The 17,188-nt window shown below is 49.8% G+C and overlaps 1 protein-coding gene across 2 annotated transcripts in view; it reads right to left on the reverse strand.

Annotated features, from left to right (window-relative positions):
* The window catches only part of CERS4 (ceramide synthase 4), a 107,163-nt gene that overhangs the window by 78,816 nt on the left and 11,159 nt on the right, over window positions 1–17,188 (reverse strand). The window contains exon 1 of one of the 2 annotated variants that reach the window (XM_083720621.1): window positions 3,511–4,151. The exons of the other annotated variant lie outside the window; for it this stretch is intronic. The gene's annotated coding sequence lies outside the window, so the exon portion shown is untranslated. Of the gene's footprint in view, window positions 1–3,510; window positions 4,152–17,188 lie in introns of those variants that run through there. 2 annotated transcript variants of the gene reach the window in all.

Genomic DNA, 17,188 nt, shown 5'->3' on the forward strand with positions numbered 1-17,188 from the left:
ATAGGATGTCAAACAGATCGACCAAAGGCCTGGTTAAAAAGGAACGCTTTTGCCTGGTGCCTAAAGGTGTGCAATGAAGGCGCCAGGCAAACTTCCCTGGGGAGAGCATTCCACATACGGGGAGCCACTGCAGAGAAGGCCCCGCTCTCGTGTTGCCACCCTCCAGACCTCTCGTGGAGGGGGCACATGAAGGAGAGCCTCAGAAGACGATTTTGGGGTCCGGGTAGGTTCATATGGGAAGAGGGGGTCGTTTTTTAAAACGGGAGAAGGGAATCAGTGAATCTTCCCCATATTTCTTTGTATAGGGCAGAGAGAAAGTGGCAAGACCCTCTAGCAGCTAAATCTCTTGCGGAGGAATCAAGCCAAGAATTCAGCGTGGTTCTGGGACTGACAGGTGTTTTAGTCTTACCCCTCGTACACCCCCTCAAAGGAGAGAGGTGAGGGTTCAAGGCTGCACGATTTCCTCATAATCCCAGGTGTGTGGCGGTGCAGACGACAAAAGGCACTCTGCGGATGCTCAGAGGCAATCCAGATGGGCAGCGGGCAAGCGGGATCTGAGTGCAAGATCCCCACCATCAACCAGCATTCAGAACCATAGCTCACTGGGCAGAGCACGAGACTCGCAATCTCAAGGTCCTGGGTTCGAGTTCTGCGTTGGGTGAAAAATTCCTGCATTGCAGGGGGTTGGACTAGATGACCCCCTGTGGACCCTTCCAAATCTGTCTCCAGCCATGGAAGCAGAGCAGGGCCACCTTGGCTAGCAGCCATCAATAGCCCAATCCTCCTTGAAATTGCCCAATCCTCTTTCAAGGCCACCCCAGTTGATGGCTACTGTGGCAGGGAGTTCCATAGTCTAACTCTGCATGATGGAGGATTTTTTTGTTTGTCCGTCCTGAATCTTTGCAACACTGAGCTTCACTTCTAGTGTTACGAGAGAGAAAGGCCTCTCCAAAAAAATTACATGATTTTAAAAGCGTCTGTGCTGTCACCACTTCCCTGCCAAAAATCCCCCAAGCCTTCTTGTTGGTGGACCCTTGTTCTCAGCCTACCTCAAAGGGCTGTCGTGATCCAGGTCAGGTTCCGAGGGAGGAACTTAAAACTACTCCGAAGTCCTTGCAAGGAAAAGGGGGGGGTGTAGGATGAAGACTCAACCTGCCGAAAACGCCTGTTATGTGGGTGGCGCTGTGGGTTAAACCACAGAGCCTAAGACTTGCCAATCAGAAGGTCGGCGGTTCGAATCCCCGCCACGGGGTGAGCTCCCATTGCTCCATCCCTGCTCCTGCCCACCTAGCAGTTCGAAAGCACGTCAAAGCGCAAGTAGATAAATAGGTATCGCTCCAGCGGGTAGGTAAATGGCGTTTCCGTGCACTGCTCTGGTTCGCCAGAAGCGGTTTAGCCCTGCTGGCCATGTACGCCGGCTCCCTCGGCCAATAAAGCGAGATGAGCGCCGCAACCCCAGAGTCGGCCACGACTGGACCTAATGGTCAGGGGTCCCTTTACCTTTACTACTAATGATGTCCCCCTTTTCTAAAAGTGTACGGCAACACAGTCAGAAAGCCACATAATCCAATAGGCTCTAATTGTGCAATACGATCAGTAACATAAAATAATCAATAACACAAGGAATCGAGACCCAGCGATTTCTGAAAGCCGTAACAGAACCTTTCAAAGAAACACACACACAAATCAAAACCGAAACAGCGCACCAGAGCTCAACAGTTTGGCAACCCCCATTACAGGGTTGCCAACTTCATTTCCTGGCCCCTGCTCCTGCGCCTTTTGTGGCACATGTGTTACAAAGGAAACGAGGGGACACACACACACACACACTTCCCCTCCTTTTGCAGCACGGGCAGCTCTTAAAGGCGTAGGGGGAGGGCCGAAGGGGCACCAAAAAAGAGTTGGCAACACCCCCAACTGGGATGAGGCAGAGAGAAGAGAGCTCAGCTTAGGCAGGCAGCAGCCTATTCGGTTGGCAGTTTGACCAGTTCTTTTTCCAGGCACCGCAAGGCCAGCTGCAAGGGAAAGTTGGCGACTGTGGTTGCTGCCGGCGAATCAGCCCTGCCAACTGGGGGGGGGAGCTCTCCCCGCCCCCACAAACACCACCCACGTGTCCCTTTCCCCAGAGCAATATCTTTGGCATGGCCGGACATGCCCTGGCCTTGCTGCAGCTTGCCCCCAAAACCGCGCACTGCCAGGCGAATCCTGGGCCCATCTATTATCCCTTCTGCCTCGGTTGTCTGGCAACTTCCACGTGGCGGAATAACGGGGAGAGCCTGCCCCACGCTTAGGGGCTCCTGCTCCTCTTCGCCCACTGGCCTCGCCCCCAGGGCTGAGCTGGGCTGCTTTAGGCCCCTGCCCTCCCCAAATGATACCCTGCCAACTGGGCACTGTCGAACCGACTAGCTGCCAACTACTCACAAGGCCGAGTCTCTTGGAACAGCAAAATCCAGCCTGCCTTCTTCCTCCCTCCCTCCCTGCGCACGGCTCTGGCACTGCCAACTTCCCCACACAGAGAACAAGCCGTTATGTCCCAGGATGTAGGGCGGTCCTGATGGCCTCTAGGTGCCCCTTCCCAGTCTCGATTGGGGCCTTTTCTCTCTCTCTCTGAGTGTGCCCTAAACTGTGCCCGCCCTAGAATAAGGCCCATTCGCTACCAACACCCTCCCTCTTGCCTCAAAGCTGCCAGCGCCCACCTGATGCCACTGGTGCCCTTTGTGAGTGTTTGTGGGGGGGGGGTCTCTTCCAGCTCTTCACCTGCTCTGTCTGGATGCCCTCTGGGTGCCCCTTACAGGGTGGTACCCAATTTCTACCAAACCAAGCGTCCCTTCTTTGTCCTAGCTCAGCTTTGGCACTGAGCCGGCGTTGCCCAGGAGCCAAGAGACACCCCCTGGCAGGGGTGCCAACTTGAATAAAATATCGTGGGGGGTGTATGTTTGCCCAGGTAAGCTGTGCCCCGCATAATCACAAGACATGGCGCCTGCCCACCATTTGAATGGCAATGCCCATCAGCTTTGTGGAGCCCACTCCCTCAAATATTTTACCGGGGGAGTCAAGGGACCTCGGCACCTTGAGGTTGGCTCCCGTGCCCTCAGGCGCCCCCCCCAGGCGCGATACCCCCTCCCCCAAAAAACCACCCTCCTTCTTTTCCTGACTCACTTCTGACAACCTTCCCCGCCCGGGTCTGCTGCGCCCATCGCCGTGCCCCCTTTGCCCAGATGTGCCCATGGAAGAGAGATGGACGGCGGCGGCGCACCCCCCCCCCAACCCACCCCCCCCCCACGAATCCTTGCTTCAGATCTAGCATTGTAGGCTGTGCCAACGCTGATGCCCAGCTGGCGTTTGGGGAGGGAGCGCCCGACGCCGGCTGATGCCCAGCCCTGGGGCGCTGTCGCTTCCAGAGCGCGCTGCTTGGGCACTGCCCCTTTTCCCCAGGGAGGGGTGACCCTCCGTCTCTCCCCCTCCCCAGCCCCCCCCCCCCGCCAGCCCCCTCCCTGCCCGCATCCAGACCTGCTGCTCCGGCGCGCGCGTCTCCGCCGCTTCTCCGAGGCGCCTTCCGTCGGCTCCGGAGTTCGCCGGAGCTCCGGGTCAGGGTGGAGGGAGACGGGGCGGCCCCGGGAAGGAGGAGTCCGGAGGAGGCGGGCAGAGGCGCTCTCGCTTCGCTTTCCCTCCTTCCCTCCCTCCCGCCTGCGCTTCCCCCTCCTCCGACGCCGAGAGGGAGGAGCGGAGCCTGTGGATCATCGAGAGCGACGGGGAAAGGCGCAGGAGCAGCCGTGCCTCTGAGCGCGCGCAGAGCGCGGCCAGCCCCATGCGCAAAAACGCGCGCGCGCCTTGTTGTTGTTGCTGGTTGGTTTGCTTGCTTGTGATTAAATAAAAATAAAAATAAAAAATGTGGTCGGATTCTCCCCGCGAGGGTGGCCGTGGGTGGCCGTGCCTCTGAGCGCGCGCAGAGCGCGGCGAGCCCCAAGCGCAAAAAAACGCGCGCGCCCTGTTGTTGTTGTTTGGTTTGCTCGCTTGTTATGAAATAAAAATAAAAAATGTGGTCGGATTCTCCCCGCGAGGTGGAGGGCGCCTGGCTGACCTAGCCTCGGAGCGCGTGCAGAGCGCGGCACGCCCCAAGGGCCAAAAGGCGCGCGCGCCCTGTGTTTGTTTTTAAAGGGCTCAGTTTCCTAGGATTTCTTCTGGGTCCTGGGAGGTGTGGAGTAATAATAATGAAGCACTTGGGCCTCTGAGCGTGTGCAGAGAGCTCCCGGCCCTAATGGCAAAGATGATGGTGCGCGTTGCTGTTGTTTGTTTGCTTGCTTATTTTTAAAGGGTTTCCTGGGATTTATTCTGGGCACTCAGTTTGGGGCCCTGGAAGGTGTGGGGAATGAAACAGGGCCTCTGAGCCCGTGCAGAGTGCCTTTCACCCTCCCCAATGGATAAAAAAGAGAGTTTGGGAGGGCTGTTTAAGAGAGGCTCAAGCATGGGAGTAGCCAGTGGGGACAGCTGCCCTCTTGTCAAGTAAATAAATAACAATGCTTAACTAGAAGTAGAATTGGTAGAACAGATTTTTCTTGACACCTTAAGGCCAGAAGGTGTGGAATTAAGAATTTTTAGTTTTAATTATTCACATCCCAGGTTCCCCCAGAGGAGCTCAAGGTGGTGTTCCTTTTTAATTTTTTTTAATATATGTTAAATTTATAGACCACACTTCATCTATTGGTCTCCCATTTCGGCCTTGCAACAACCCTGTGAGGTTGATCAGGCAGAGAGAGAAGAGAAGAAGAAGAGTTTGGATTTGATATCCCGCCTTTCACTCCCCTTCAGGAGTCTCAAAGCGGCTAACATTCTCCTTTTCCCTTCCTCCCCCACAACAAACACTGAGGTGAGGTGAATGGGGCTGAGAGACTTCAGAGAAGTGTGACTGGCCCAAGGTCACCCAGCAGCTGCATGTGGAGGAGTGAGGAATCGAACCCGGTTCACCAGATTACGAGTCCACCGCTCTTAACCACTACACCACACTGGCTCTCAGACGGTAACTGGAAACCTAGAGAGCAAGTGGGGTTTTTAAGGGGGCTCCGTTGCCTAGGATTTCTTCTTGGCACTTGAGGCTGGGCCCTGAACTGCTGGAATAATAAGAATCACATAGGTGACCAGATTTTGTTCAATGAATCTGGGGACACTTTTCAACTTCAATGGATTTTGTATGGGGACTGATTTGTAAAGCTGGAGACTGTTCCCGGGAAACAGGGATGTCTGGTAACCTTATAGTGTCTCTGAGTATCTGCAGAGTTCCTTTTGCACAATCCCAATGGATAAAACACAGGTGGCCTTTTTAATATATTTTTTAAGAGGCTCAGTAATCTTGGGATTATACTCGAGTCTCAAAACCCTGGAAGGTCTGGTGTTTTGACAACAGCAGCGGCACCTTGATGTTGTTGTTGAGTCGTTTAGTCGTGTCCGACTCTTTGTGACCCCCTGGACCAGAGGACGCCAGGCCCTTCTGTCTTCCACTGCCTCCCGCAGTTTGGTCAAACTCATGCTGGTAGCTTCAAGAACACTGTCCCACCATCTCGTCCTCTGTCGTCCCCTTCTCCTTGGGCCCTCCATCTTTCCCAACATCAGGGTCTTTTCCAGGGAGTCTTCTCTTCTCATGAGGAGGCCAAAGTCTTGGAGCCTCAGCTTCAGGATCTGTCCTTCCAGTGAGCACTCAGGGCTGATTTCCTTCAGAATGGAAAGGTTTGATCTTCTTGCAGTCCATGGGACTCTCAAGAGTCTCCTCCAGCACCAGAATTCAAAAGCATCCATTCTTCGGTGACCAGCCTTCTTGATGGTCCAGCTCTCACTTCCATACATCACTACTGGGAAAACCAGAGCTTTTACTATACGGACCTTTATTGGCAAGGTGATGTCTCTGCTTTTTAAGATGCTGGTGGCACGTACATCAAATCAATTCAAATCCGAGAGATCCGTCAAAGTGGATGAAGATTTTTTGCAGAAGCTTGCATAGAAGAGGGATGGCTTTGGCAGGGGCCAAAGAGACAATCTGGTGCACCGCAGGAGGGAATTCTAAACCCTCCCCAGCAATCTGTTGCCAAGATCTACGGCTTGTGGACACATTAAGACTCTCCTGTCCAGCAACTGAAACATGCACACAAACGGCCATCACTGAATGGTCTCAGATCCAGTCTCCACAATTGCCAGGTAGGTCTGGGAGAGACTTAGTCAGTGTGGGCAATACTGCTGTAGACAGGCCCAGGAAGTGACGCTGCCAAAATTTAAAAAGAGGCAGCTTTCTGTGTTCCTAACTTTCTTTCTTTCTTTTTAAATATTTATTATTAATTTTTTCTAACTTACATTTCAAAATATTCATCCAAACAACCTTAAATCAATTGACTTCCCTTCTTCTCCTCCCACGGTTCATTCTGCATACCATCCATCTTTGCATATTTTACATGAACTGTTGTTGTTGTTGTTTAGTCGTTTAGTCGTGTCCGCCTCTTCATGACCCTCTGGACCAGAGCACGCCAGGCACTCCTGTCTTCCACTGCCTCCCGCGGTTTGGTCAAACTCATGCTGGTAGCTTCGAGAACACTGTCCAACCATCTCATCCTCTGTCGTCCCCTTCTCCTTGCGCCTTCCATCTTTCCCAACATCAGGGTCTTTTCCAGGGAGTCTTCTCTTTTCATACTATTCAGTAATCCATTGACTGATGAACCATGTAGCGAAACCTGTAATATATCTGGAGAGGTAAATGGTAAAGGTAGAGGGACCCTGACCATTAGGTCCAGTTGCAGATGACTCTGGGGTTGCAGCGCTCATCTCACTTTATTGGCCGAGGGAGCCGGCGTACAGCTTCCAGGTCATGTGGCCAGAAGGACTAAGCCACTTCTGGCGAAGCAGAGCAGCGCACGGAAACGCCGTTTACCTTCCCTCCAGAGTGGTACCTATTTATCTACTTGCACTTTGAGGTGCTTTCGAACTGTTAGGTTGGCAGGAGCAGGGACCAAGCAACGGGAGCTCACCCCATCGCGGGGATTCGAACCGCTGACCTTTGATTGGCAAGTCCTAGGCTCTGTGGTTTAACCCACGGCGCCACTCGAACAGGTCTCCATTTGCCCACTCACATTATTCTCACCAGGGTGGTGGCTTTGATTTGCCTTCCTTTGATTGATCCTTGCATACGGCTTCGTGTTTCCAACTCAAGACCCATTGAAAAACAGCTTTCAGAAACTTTTTCACATTCTCCAGTCTGCTACCCTTGCCATTGCTGGGGTTGCCATTCTGTGATTGGACTTACGCTACTTGTTGAACGGTTCATTTATCCAGTCTGTATAACATTTATTGCACATGTACCTTGTTAAGATATCATTGTACATGTTATCCACTCCATGTTTACAGTATCTCCAGGCTTTGTTTTGCACGTGACACCTTTGTTGCTTGAATGGTTACAAGTCTATCTCTATTCTAGCTACTACTCTAGTAAATTTGGTTTTATACTTAAAAGCCAGTTTGTGGTGCTGTCGTTTTGTTGCATTATTATTACTGTCACAACATTTGATACTTTGTGTATATACCTTGAGATACGACAACTATCTTGAAATAGAGCGTTGCACTAGATACACTGTAAACACCCTTTTTATGTGTTATTCGGTCGCAGAAGTGATTTGGTCGTGAGAACGGCGCTGCAAAACAGAGGAGACCGAGTTTCGAATCACAGAATGGGAATCGAACCTGCAACCTTGATGTTACCAGCAGTACTATGTTCTAACCAACAGGGGTGGCGCTTTTTTGAGTTTGAGTCATTTAGTCGTGTCCCCCTTGGTGACCCCCTGGACCTGAGCACGCCAGGCACTCCTGTCTTCCACTGCCTCCCGCACTTTGATCAAACTCATGCTGGTAGCTTCGAGAACACTGTCCCACCATCTCGTCCTCCGTCGTCCCCTTCTCCTTGCGCCCTCCATCTTTCCCAACATCAGGGTCTTTTCCAGGGAGTCTTCTCTTCTCCTGAGGTGGCCAAAGTCTTGGAGCCTCAGCTTCAGGATCTGTCCTTCCAGTGAGCACTCAGGGCTGATTTCCTTCAGAATGTTTTGGTTTGATCTTCTTGCAGTCCATGGGACTCTCCAGAGTCTCCTCCAGCACCAGAATTCAAAAGCATCCATTCTTCGGCAATCAGCCTTCTTGATGGTCCAGCTCTCACTTCCATACATCACTGCTGGGAAAACCATAGCTTTGACTATACGGACCTTTGTTGGCAAGGTGATGTCTCTACTTTTTAAGATGCTGTCTATGTTTGTCACTGCTTTTCTCCCAAGAAGCAGGCGTCTTTCGACATACCATATTCATTTCTAATTCACATCCCATTCCTTATATTCAATTATGAACATTTTGATTTTTTTACTTTTGTTTCCTATTCCCATTATTCGCCAGCTATCGTTTTATCGATTCCTGCTCCTTACATAACAGCAACATCTTCCGTTAAAGAACGAAAGAGGTTTATGCCATCCCCTTGTCCGTCCACTTAAACATCATTGCTTATTATTTCTATATTAACTTTTCTCTCTTTTCCGTCTTGCGACGGAACGGCAGGCTGTTGTAAGATCTCTGCAGCCACATGCGAGGTGAGCTGCACAGACCAGAGGTGGCGAAGAGGAAAGGAGAAGCAATTGAAATGCAATTAAAAACCATATAGCACTCAGCACCGTGCAGTACCAGGCAGAGAGAATTTGCTAAGTGGTCCCCTAAGGCCCAAAGTAATTTTCAATCAGTCCCATGTGGGAGAGGAATTTGGGAAATGCTGATGTAGGTGGTTCTCTGGTTAATGGATGCTTGGCAGACTGAGCTTGGATCTCTGACCAAGTTACATTGGACAGTTGGGTGGTTGTGGGGAGCTGACAAATAATAATAATAATAATAGTAGTAGTAGTAGTAGTAGTAGTAATAATAATAATAATAATAATAATAATAATTTATACCCCACCCATCTGGCTGGGTTTCCCAAGCCACTCTTGGTGGCTCCCAACAGAATATTATTATCAATAATAATAATAAAAGTGATAAAACATCAAGCATTAAAACTTCCCTCAACTGGAGGGCTGCCTTCAGATGTCTTCTAAACGTCAGACAGTTGTTTATTTCCTTGACATCTGGTGGCAGGGCGTTCCACAGCGAGGGCGCCAACACCAAGAAGGCCCTCTGCCTGGTTCTCGGTAACCTCACTTTTTGCAGGGAGGGAACCGCCAGAAGGCCCTCGGAGCTGGACCTCAGTGTTCGGACTGGACGATGGGGATGGAGATGCTCCTTCAGGTCTACTGGACCGAGGCTGTTTAGGGCTTTCAAGGTCAGCACCAACACTTTGAATTGTGCTCAGAAACATACTGGGAGCCAATGTAGGTCTTTCAGGACCGGTGTTATGTGGTCTCGGCGGCCGCTCCCAGTCACCAGTTTAGCTGCCGCATTCTGGATTAGTTGTAGTTTCCAGGTCACCTTCAAAGGTAGCCCCACATAGAGTGCATTGTAGTAGTCCAAGCGCGAGATAACCAGAGCATGCACCACTCTGGCGAGGCAGTCTGTGGGCAGATAGGGTCTCATCCTGCGTACCAGATGGAACTGGTAAACAGCCACCCTGGACACAGAATTGACCTGCTCCTCCATGGACAGCTGTGAGTCCAAAATGTGGGGCATAGGAATTGGTTCATTTTTTTTCTTTCAAAATATAGTCCGGCCCCCCACAAGATCTGAGGGACAGTGGACTGGCGCCCTGCTGAAAAAGTTTGCTGACCCCTGTTCTTCGCGAGCCTAGGTAAAGGTAAAGGGACCCCTGACCATTAGGTCCAGTCGTGGCCGACTCTGGGGTTGCGGCGCTCATCTCGCTTTATTGGCTGAGGGAGCCGGCGTACAGCTTCCGGGTCATGTGGCCAGCAGGACTAAGCCGCTTCTGGCGAACCAGAGCAGTGCACGGAAACGCCGTTTACCTTCCTGCCAGAGCGGTACCTATTTATCTACTTGCACTTTGACGTGCTTTCGAACTGCTAGGTTGGCAGGAGCAGGGACCGAGCAACGGGAGCTCACCCCATTGTGGGTATTCGAACCGCCAACCTTCCTAGGCTCTGTGGTTTAATCCACAGCGCCACCTGCATCCCCTTAGCAAGTCTACTTGGAGTTAAATACCATCTGTGAATATTTTCAGGTCATTCTCCGGGTGTGCTCCCATTTCACAGGGGGATAACTGAGGCCTAGCTGCAGAGAACTGGCCTTTCCCGAAGTCCGAGCCCAGATCAAATACTGCTCTTCCCTCCCTCTTCCTTTCCCCACCCTCGGTCTGCCAGCTCCCCCTCCCTGGTACTGTCCTGCGCGATCAGCCTTGAATAGGCCGTCTTGACCAGTGCAAAGTTTTAAATAAACAGCAGAGGCCAAAAGGCATTCATTCCGCCTCTCCCCCCTGAAGGATCTCTATTCCGCGGGGGACAAGAGGCTGCCTAGCGATCAACTTTTGTGTTTCCACCTAGCGAAGGCTCCCTCTCCATGTTCTCTTAGGCCATCGAGAAAAAAGCCTTTACAGTAACTAATATTCTTTGAACAGCTGTGCCGATCACTTAGCCGACAAGCTCCTTTGTAATCCAATTCTGGAGGAGCATACTGTACAACCCTCCCCGTGCCAACTTGGCACGGCCCGTTCGCTGCTGGCACCCCTGGGCGGTTCTGACGTCGTGACTGCACACAATCTCCGAGCGGCATCTCGCGTTAGACCCAGCAAAATGCAAAAAACCAACAACTCAACAACCTCGAACAAACAGCTGCAGCCTTGCCTGCCCAAGTCTAGCAGGCAGGTTGTTAGCCCTGCAGACAGGTGTGGCGTAAAGGTGGGAAGGCACAGATCCAGCCTCAAGTCTCCCTTAAGCAGGTGTGGGAACCTTTAGCAGAATGAGGCCCATATTTCCTTCTAGCTAAAGGCCGCGGGGCCATGTGGTCACTCTGGGCAGGAGAGAGGGAAAGGGAGGCAATTGAAACGTGAGCCCACCTGAGATTTCTCCGAGGAAAATAGGGACGTCCTATTCCAGGGGTTGATGCTGTGGGTTAAACCACAGAGCCTAGGACTTGCCGATCAGAAGGTCGGCGGTTCAAATCCCCGCAATGACGGGGTGAGCTCCTGTTGCTCCTGCCAACCTAGCAGTTCGAAAGCACATCAAAGTGCAAGTAGATAAATAGGTCCCACTCCGGCGGGAAGGTAAACGGCGTTTCCGTGCGCTGCTCTGGTTCGCCAGAAGCAGCTTAGTCCTGCTGGCCACATGACCTGGAAGCTGTAGGCTGGCTCCCTCGGCCAATAAAGCGAGATGAGCACCGCAACCCCAGAGTCGGCCACGACTGGACCTAATGGTCAGGGGTCCCTTTACCTTTACCCCGCTGCTATGGGAAAGCACGCCTTGGTTTAAGAAAGCTTCCAGCATATATAAAAACATAATAAAACAGTAAACATTAAAACAAAACTTCCCTTGGGGGTCCGGTAACTCCAACATTTCTCCAATGAAAATAGGGGCGTCCTAGGGAAAAGTGGGATAATTTTGGATCAAATCAGAAACTGGGATGGCTTCTCTAAATCAGGGATGTCCCTGGAAAATAGGGACAGTTGGAGGGTCTGCTATTGTTGCAGAAGAGGGGTTTAAACCACTCTGAGGATTGCTGTTTCACGAGGGGAATAGGGGTCTACAAACCTTTCGACCTTCTTAACAGACTACATTTCCCAGGATGCTTTGGAGGAAGGCCTTATTGTTTGAACATTCTAAGAAAAATAGGGACATCCTAAGGAAAAGAGGGACTTTCAAATCGGAAACCGGGATGGCTTCTGTGAATGCGGGACTGTCCCTGGAAAAGAGGGGGAGTCGGAGGGTCTCTCTTCCAACTCATCTCTGACCTTGCATGCTCCAGGCAATCTGCACATTCTCCGGTCAGGATGCAGAGTCTCCAAGAAACGTACTCTCCTACCCCCACCCCCTTTTCCGTTGAGAAATGTGCAGTTATCTATATCCTTGGGCTGCTCTTTCTCCCCTGCTTAATCTTACATGGCCCAAGAACTATCTCCTGCTAATCAGCCAGACGGTAGGAAGACGTGAGGGTCCCCGATAAAGATTATCTTTTCCCCCTGTTAACGGAAAAATCCGAGGGCTTGCTTGGACAAAAAACAAAGACACCAACCAGGATTACTTGGAGCAAAACAGCAGCCTGTAGGCTTGGCCTTTATGGATCTGTTGCAACAGGGTGCTCCCCTCACTTGCAGGAGAGAGGAGGGACCCAGAAAAATGGTGTGCAAGGCCTTATAAAGACTTTTGAAATTCCCCTCCTGTAGATCAAGACCACCCCCAGAAACATCATGCATACATCACAGAAGGGGTGTAACCTAAGACCACCCCTCAGATACATCCCACCTACATCACAGAAATATAAATGTTGTTTTTCTCTTGTCCTTGTTTATCTCCTGTCTGGCAGGTTACTTGACTGGATTGCCTGGGGAGCCTGGCCAGTCTTTTGTAATGATAAATACTTAGTTCCTGGGCCAGGTCACAGGCTCACACCCTAGTCATATCTTAAATGTGCCCTTAAGACAAGATTTGTGAGGAAAGAGACAATGGGGAGGTTTCCCACTTTGGCCTTGCAGAGAAAACATTTGCTCAGTTTAGGAATCAAAATGGTTCCAGGTTGGCCTTCCTGTGCTGATCTATGTACGTGCTTGGTTGGTACGCTTCTGAACATTAAAAGGTAAAGGTAAAGGTACCCCTGCCCGTAGGGGCCAGTCTTGCCAGACTCTGGGGTTGTGCGCCCATCTCACTCAAGAGGCCAGGGGCCAGCGCTGTCCGAAGACACTTCTGGGTCACGTGGCCAGCGTGACAAAGCTGCATCTGGCGAGCCAGAGCTGCACACGGAAACGCCGTTTACCTTCTCGCTGGTAAGCGATCCCTATTTATCTACTTGCACCCGAGGGTGCTTTCGAACTGCTAGGTTGGCAGGCACTGGGACCGAGCAGCGGGAGCGCACCCCGCCGCGGGGATTCGAACCGCCGACCTTTCGATCGGCAAGCCCTAGGCGCTGAGGCATTTCCCCACAGCGCCACCCGCGTCCCGGCTTCTGAACATTACCGTATATCTAAGACCATAAAATTCCTATCATAACCCAAGACCTATCCCCTACTTATCAGCCAGATGGTAGGAAGATGTGAGGGTCCCTGATAAAGATTATCTCCCACCCCCCATAAACCGGCCCCAGCTGGTGAGATTGCAAGCGCATTCACATGACAAGCGTATGATGGGTTTTTGTTTCAAAGCTGCCTAATTTATCGTGGCTTCTTGGCCATGCGAATCCTGGGAACTGTAGCCGATTGAGGAGCTGAGAATCCTGTTAGAAATCTAATGGGGGATTCACAGTCCCTGACGGCGCCATGAGTACTTTATCCCTGCTGGCAAAGGAATCGAAGAATCGTAGACTGGGATGGGACCCCCAGAGGTCCTCTATCCCAACCCCTTGAGATGCAGGAATCTCACCTAAAGCATCCATGCCAGACGGCCAAACAACTTCTGCTTAAAAACCTGCAAGAAAGGATAGTTCACCATATTCCCAAGGGTGACGGTTCCGCAGTCAAACTGCAGAGTTCAAGGCATTACCAGATTTATGTATAAGCTAAACAAGCTATATCTTAGGGCCCCACTCTTTCCCCCAAAAAATTTAAAGGGAAGAAAACTTGTACATTTCCAAAATATAAGATAAAAAACAAAATAAAACCTACATACAACAACAGTATTTTCTGGTGTGTAGGCTCCTGTGATGTAAGTCATGGGCCCCGCCTGCTAGCCTGCTCCCTAAAATATTCCTGGTTTGCTCCTTTCTGACGCGGGTGGCGCTGTGAGTTAAACCACTGAGCCTAGGACTTGCCGATCAGAAGGTCGGCGGTTCGAATCCCCACGACGGGGTGAGCTCCCATTGCTCGGTCCCTGCTCCTGCCAACCTAGCAGTTCGAAAGCACGTCAAAGTGCAAGTAGATAAATAGGTACCACTCCAGCGGGAAGGTAAACGGCGTTTCCGTGAGCTGCTCTGGTTCACCAGAAGCAGCTTAGTCCTGCTGGCCACATGACCCGGAAGCTGTACGCCGGCTCCCTCAGCCAATAAAGCAAGATGAGCGCCGCAACCCCAGAGTCGGCCATGACTGGACCTAATGGTCAGGTGTCCCTTTACCTTTTATATATGTTGGAAGCTGCCCAGAGTGGCCAGGGAAACCCAGTAAGATGGGCGGGGTATAAATAGCAAAATCATTATGATGGAATGGGACGTCCTTATATTTTCATCGGAGAAATGTTCAGAGGGTATGGAATAGGACAGTCCTAGCCAACTCTCATCCCCTTTAACAGACCACATGTTATGTACTAACCTTGGATTTTAGATCAATAGGCAAGTAGGATCCTAGAATGCAACAAGTGATTGGCTTGCAGGAGAAGACCAATCAGGCTCCAGGAGGGAAGCAGAATCAGCCAATCACACGGGACTCATTGTGTAAATACAGCGGTACCTCAAGTTACAGATGCTTCAGGTTACATACGCTTCAGGTTACAGACTCCACTAACCCAGAAATAGTGCTTCAGGTTAAGAACTTTGCTTCAGGATGAGAACAGAAATTGTGCTTAACAGTTTCAGGTTAAGAACGGACCTCCGGAATGAATTAAGTACTTAACCTGAAGTACCACTGTAATGTATATAAAAGCCTGAGGTTGATGGGGGCAACAAAATCACTGTTTTAGAAGCTGCAATTAAGAGCATGAAATCACTACAGGACTCCAAGTCATAGCTGTCAACTTTTCCTGCGAGGAATCCTATTTGGAATATGGATATTTCCCTTTAAAAAAAGGGAAACGTTGACAGCTATGCTCCGAGAATATTTCACCACAGTTCCCAGAATCCTTTGGGGGAAGACACGATGGCTATTTAAAGCTGTATTGTAGTGTTATAAATGCAGATTGTGAATGGGACTTGAATGGTTTCCCGCAGTGTCGAGAACACTGTTTCCTGTTGGTCGTTTTGCAATCAGTTTCGGATGCCTGTCTGCCTTCCACACAGACACATTTTTGGCTCTAGGCCTGGTCCTGTTGGAGAGAGAGCGAGAGAGAGCGAGAGAGAGCGAGAGAGAGCGAGAGAAAGAAAGAAAGAAAGAAAGAAAGAAAGAAAGAAAGAAAGAAAGAAAGAAAGATCTGGTGGGCTTCCTCTTGTCCCTTCAGACGGTGGCACACACATTTCCTCTGCCCTCCCCAGTCAGCAGTCCTTGGGTGAGGCAACCTCGTTTGGCTAGCCAGGGATTCCCCCAGGCAGACCTCACCCTTTGACTCCAAACGCTCCTCTTTCCCCCCCTCCCGCCCTATCTGATCCTGAACACGAGTTGATCTTTGGACAGCACATCAGCAAAAAACAAACAAACCCAGATCCCTCATTCGCCTAATCTCGCACCAAAAGCTGCTGACATGTCACTGGAGAGCGATTGCGTTCACATCTCTCCCGACGATCCGGACGGGGCAATGTCTGTTCAGCGAGAGGGCTGGATTGTGCTGACACCAGATCTCTGGATTTCTGGGAAAGGACATGGCTGCGGGGAGGGCTGGGAGGCTGGGAATTGTCTCTGGGAAACAACCAGGGCCTTGTTTCTGCCCGGATGGGAACTGGTGTGTGTGCCATGTGTGTGTGTGCGCGCGCACGCTTTTTCCTTTTCACCAAATCTCGCGTCTTGGGAGTCCAAGCAGACTGAATCTCTCCCAGAAAAACAACACAGAAGGTCTTTATCCTCTAATCCCCTTATCTCAGGGGTTGCGATAAGTAAGTGGTCCCGGCACAACTCTGCTCATTCTTAGAACATTCAGTAAATATGTTCCCTACATGTGCCTGGTAGTTTGGAGGGCTCTCTGCCCTGAAGACCTTACAGTTTAAAAAAGGTCAAATCTACGTGCCCAAAGATTAAGGCTTTCTGGGAAATGATATATAATGAAATGAAAAAGGTATTTAAATATACCTTCCTGAAGAAACCAGAGGCCTGGACATTCTTTATGTATGCTACAACAGCAGCAAGAATACTCATCGCAAAGTATTGGAAGACACAAGATCTACCCACCTTGGAAGAATGGCAGATGCAGGTGATAAACTATATGGGACTGGCAGAAATGACTGGCAGAATCCGAGACCAGGGAAGAGAGACGGCGGAAGAAGATTGGAAGAAATTTAAGGATTATCTTAGGAAACATTGCAAAATTAATGAATGTTAGAATGACGTTGGTTTAGAAATTAAGTGGTTTTCAGCTGTAATGATTAAGTAAAAGAAAAGAAAGGCTAAAAATTAAATGAAAAATAAGGGAGAGGATTTGCTGAATTAATAATTAGAAATTGGAATACAGAAAGGGGAGGTATGAGGAGGTCGGGGAAGTAAGTTACAAGGAAATAAGGGATTGAAATCATACTTGTTTTTGTTTGTGTTTGTTTGCATTGTTGTTTTGTTTTTATATAATTTTTGAAACTTTAATAAATATCTTTCTTTCTTTTTTTTTAAAAAAAGGTCAAATCTTCACATAGAGGCCTGGCTCGCTTGTGACACCAAACCATGGTTTGCTCATTATTAAACCATGGTTTGGCGGCATCCTGCTCAAACCTATGCATATAATTTTTTAATTAAATTTTGTTCTACAACTTAACACGCTCATTTTTACATCCTTAAGCTATCAATGACTTCTTCTCTTTCCATGGTTCATTTTGCATACCATAAACTCCTGCATATTTTACAAGAACTATACCATTCAGTTTTTCCATTATTACAAAACTTATTTACACTGTTGAGTTTATCTTATGGCTGCCAATGTTTTCAGGTGTATACAACCCCCTCCCCATATATTCAATAAATGTTTTCCAATCTTCTCTAAATGTTCTCTTATTCTCTTCTTGTTCTCTTCTTCTATTTGTTAAGTCTGCAAGCTGCACATATTCTGTCAACTTACGTTGCCAGAATACTTTGGTTGGGACCTCACTCGTTTTCCATTTTTGGGCTAACAAAACCAGGGCTGCAGTAATGGCATACATAAATAAACATTATTATTTTTTTGCCACCTGGGAATTTCAGTCTGAATTATCCCCAACAGAAAGGACTCTGGTGGGTTTTTTTTTTGGGGGGGGGGAGTACTTTTAAACATTTTTT

Source organism: Podarcis gaigeae (genome assembly GCF_964106915.1).
Source record: "Podarcis gaigeae genome assembly, chromosome: 18".
Lineage (NCBI taxonomy): Eukaryota > Metazoa > Chordata > Lepidosauria > Squamata > Lacertidae > Podarcis > Podarcis gaigeae.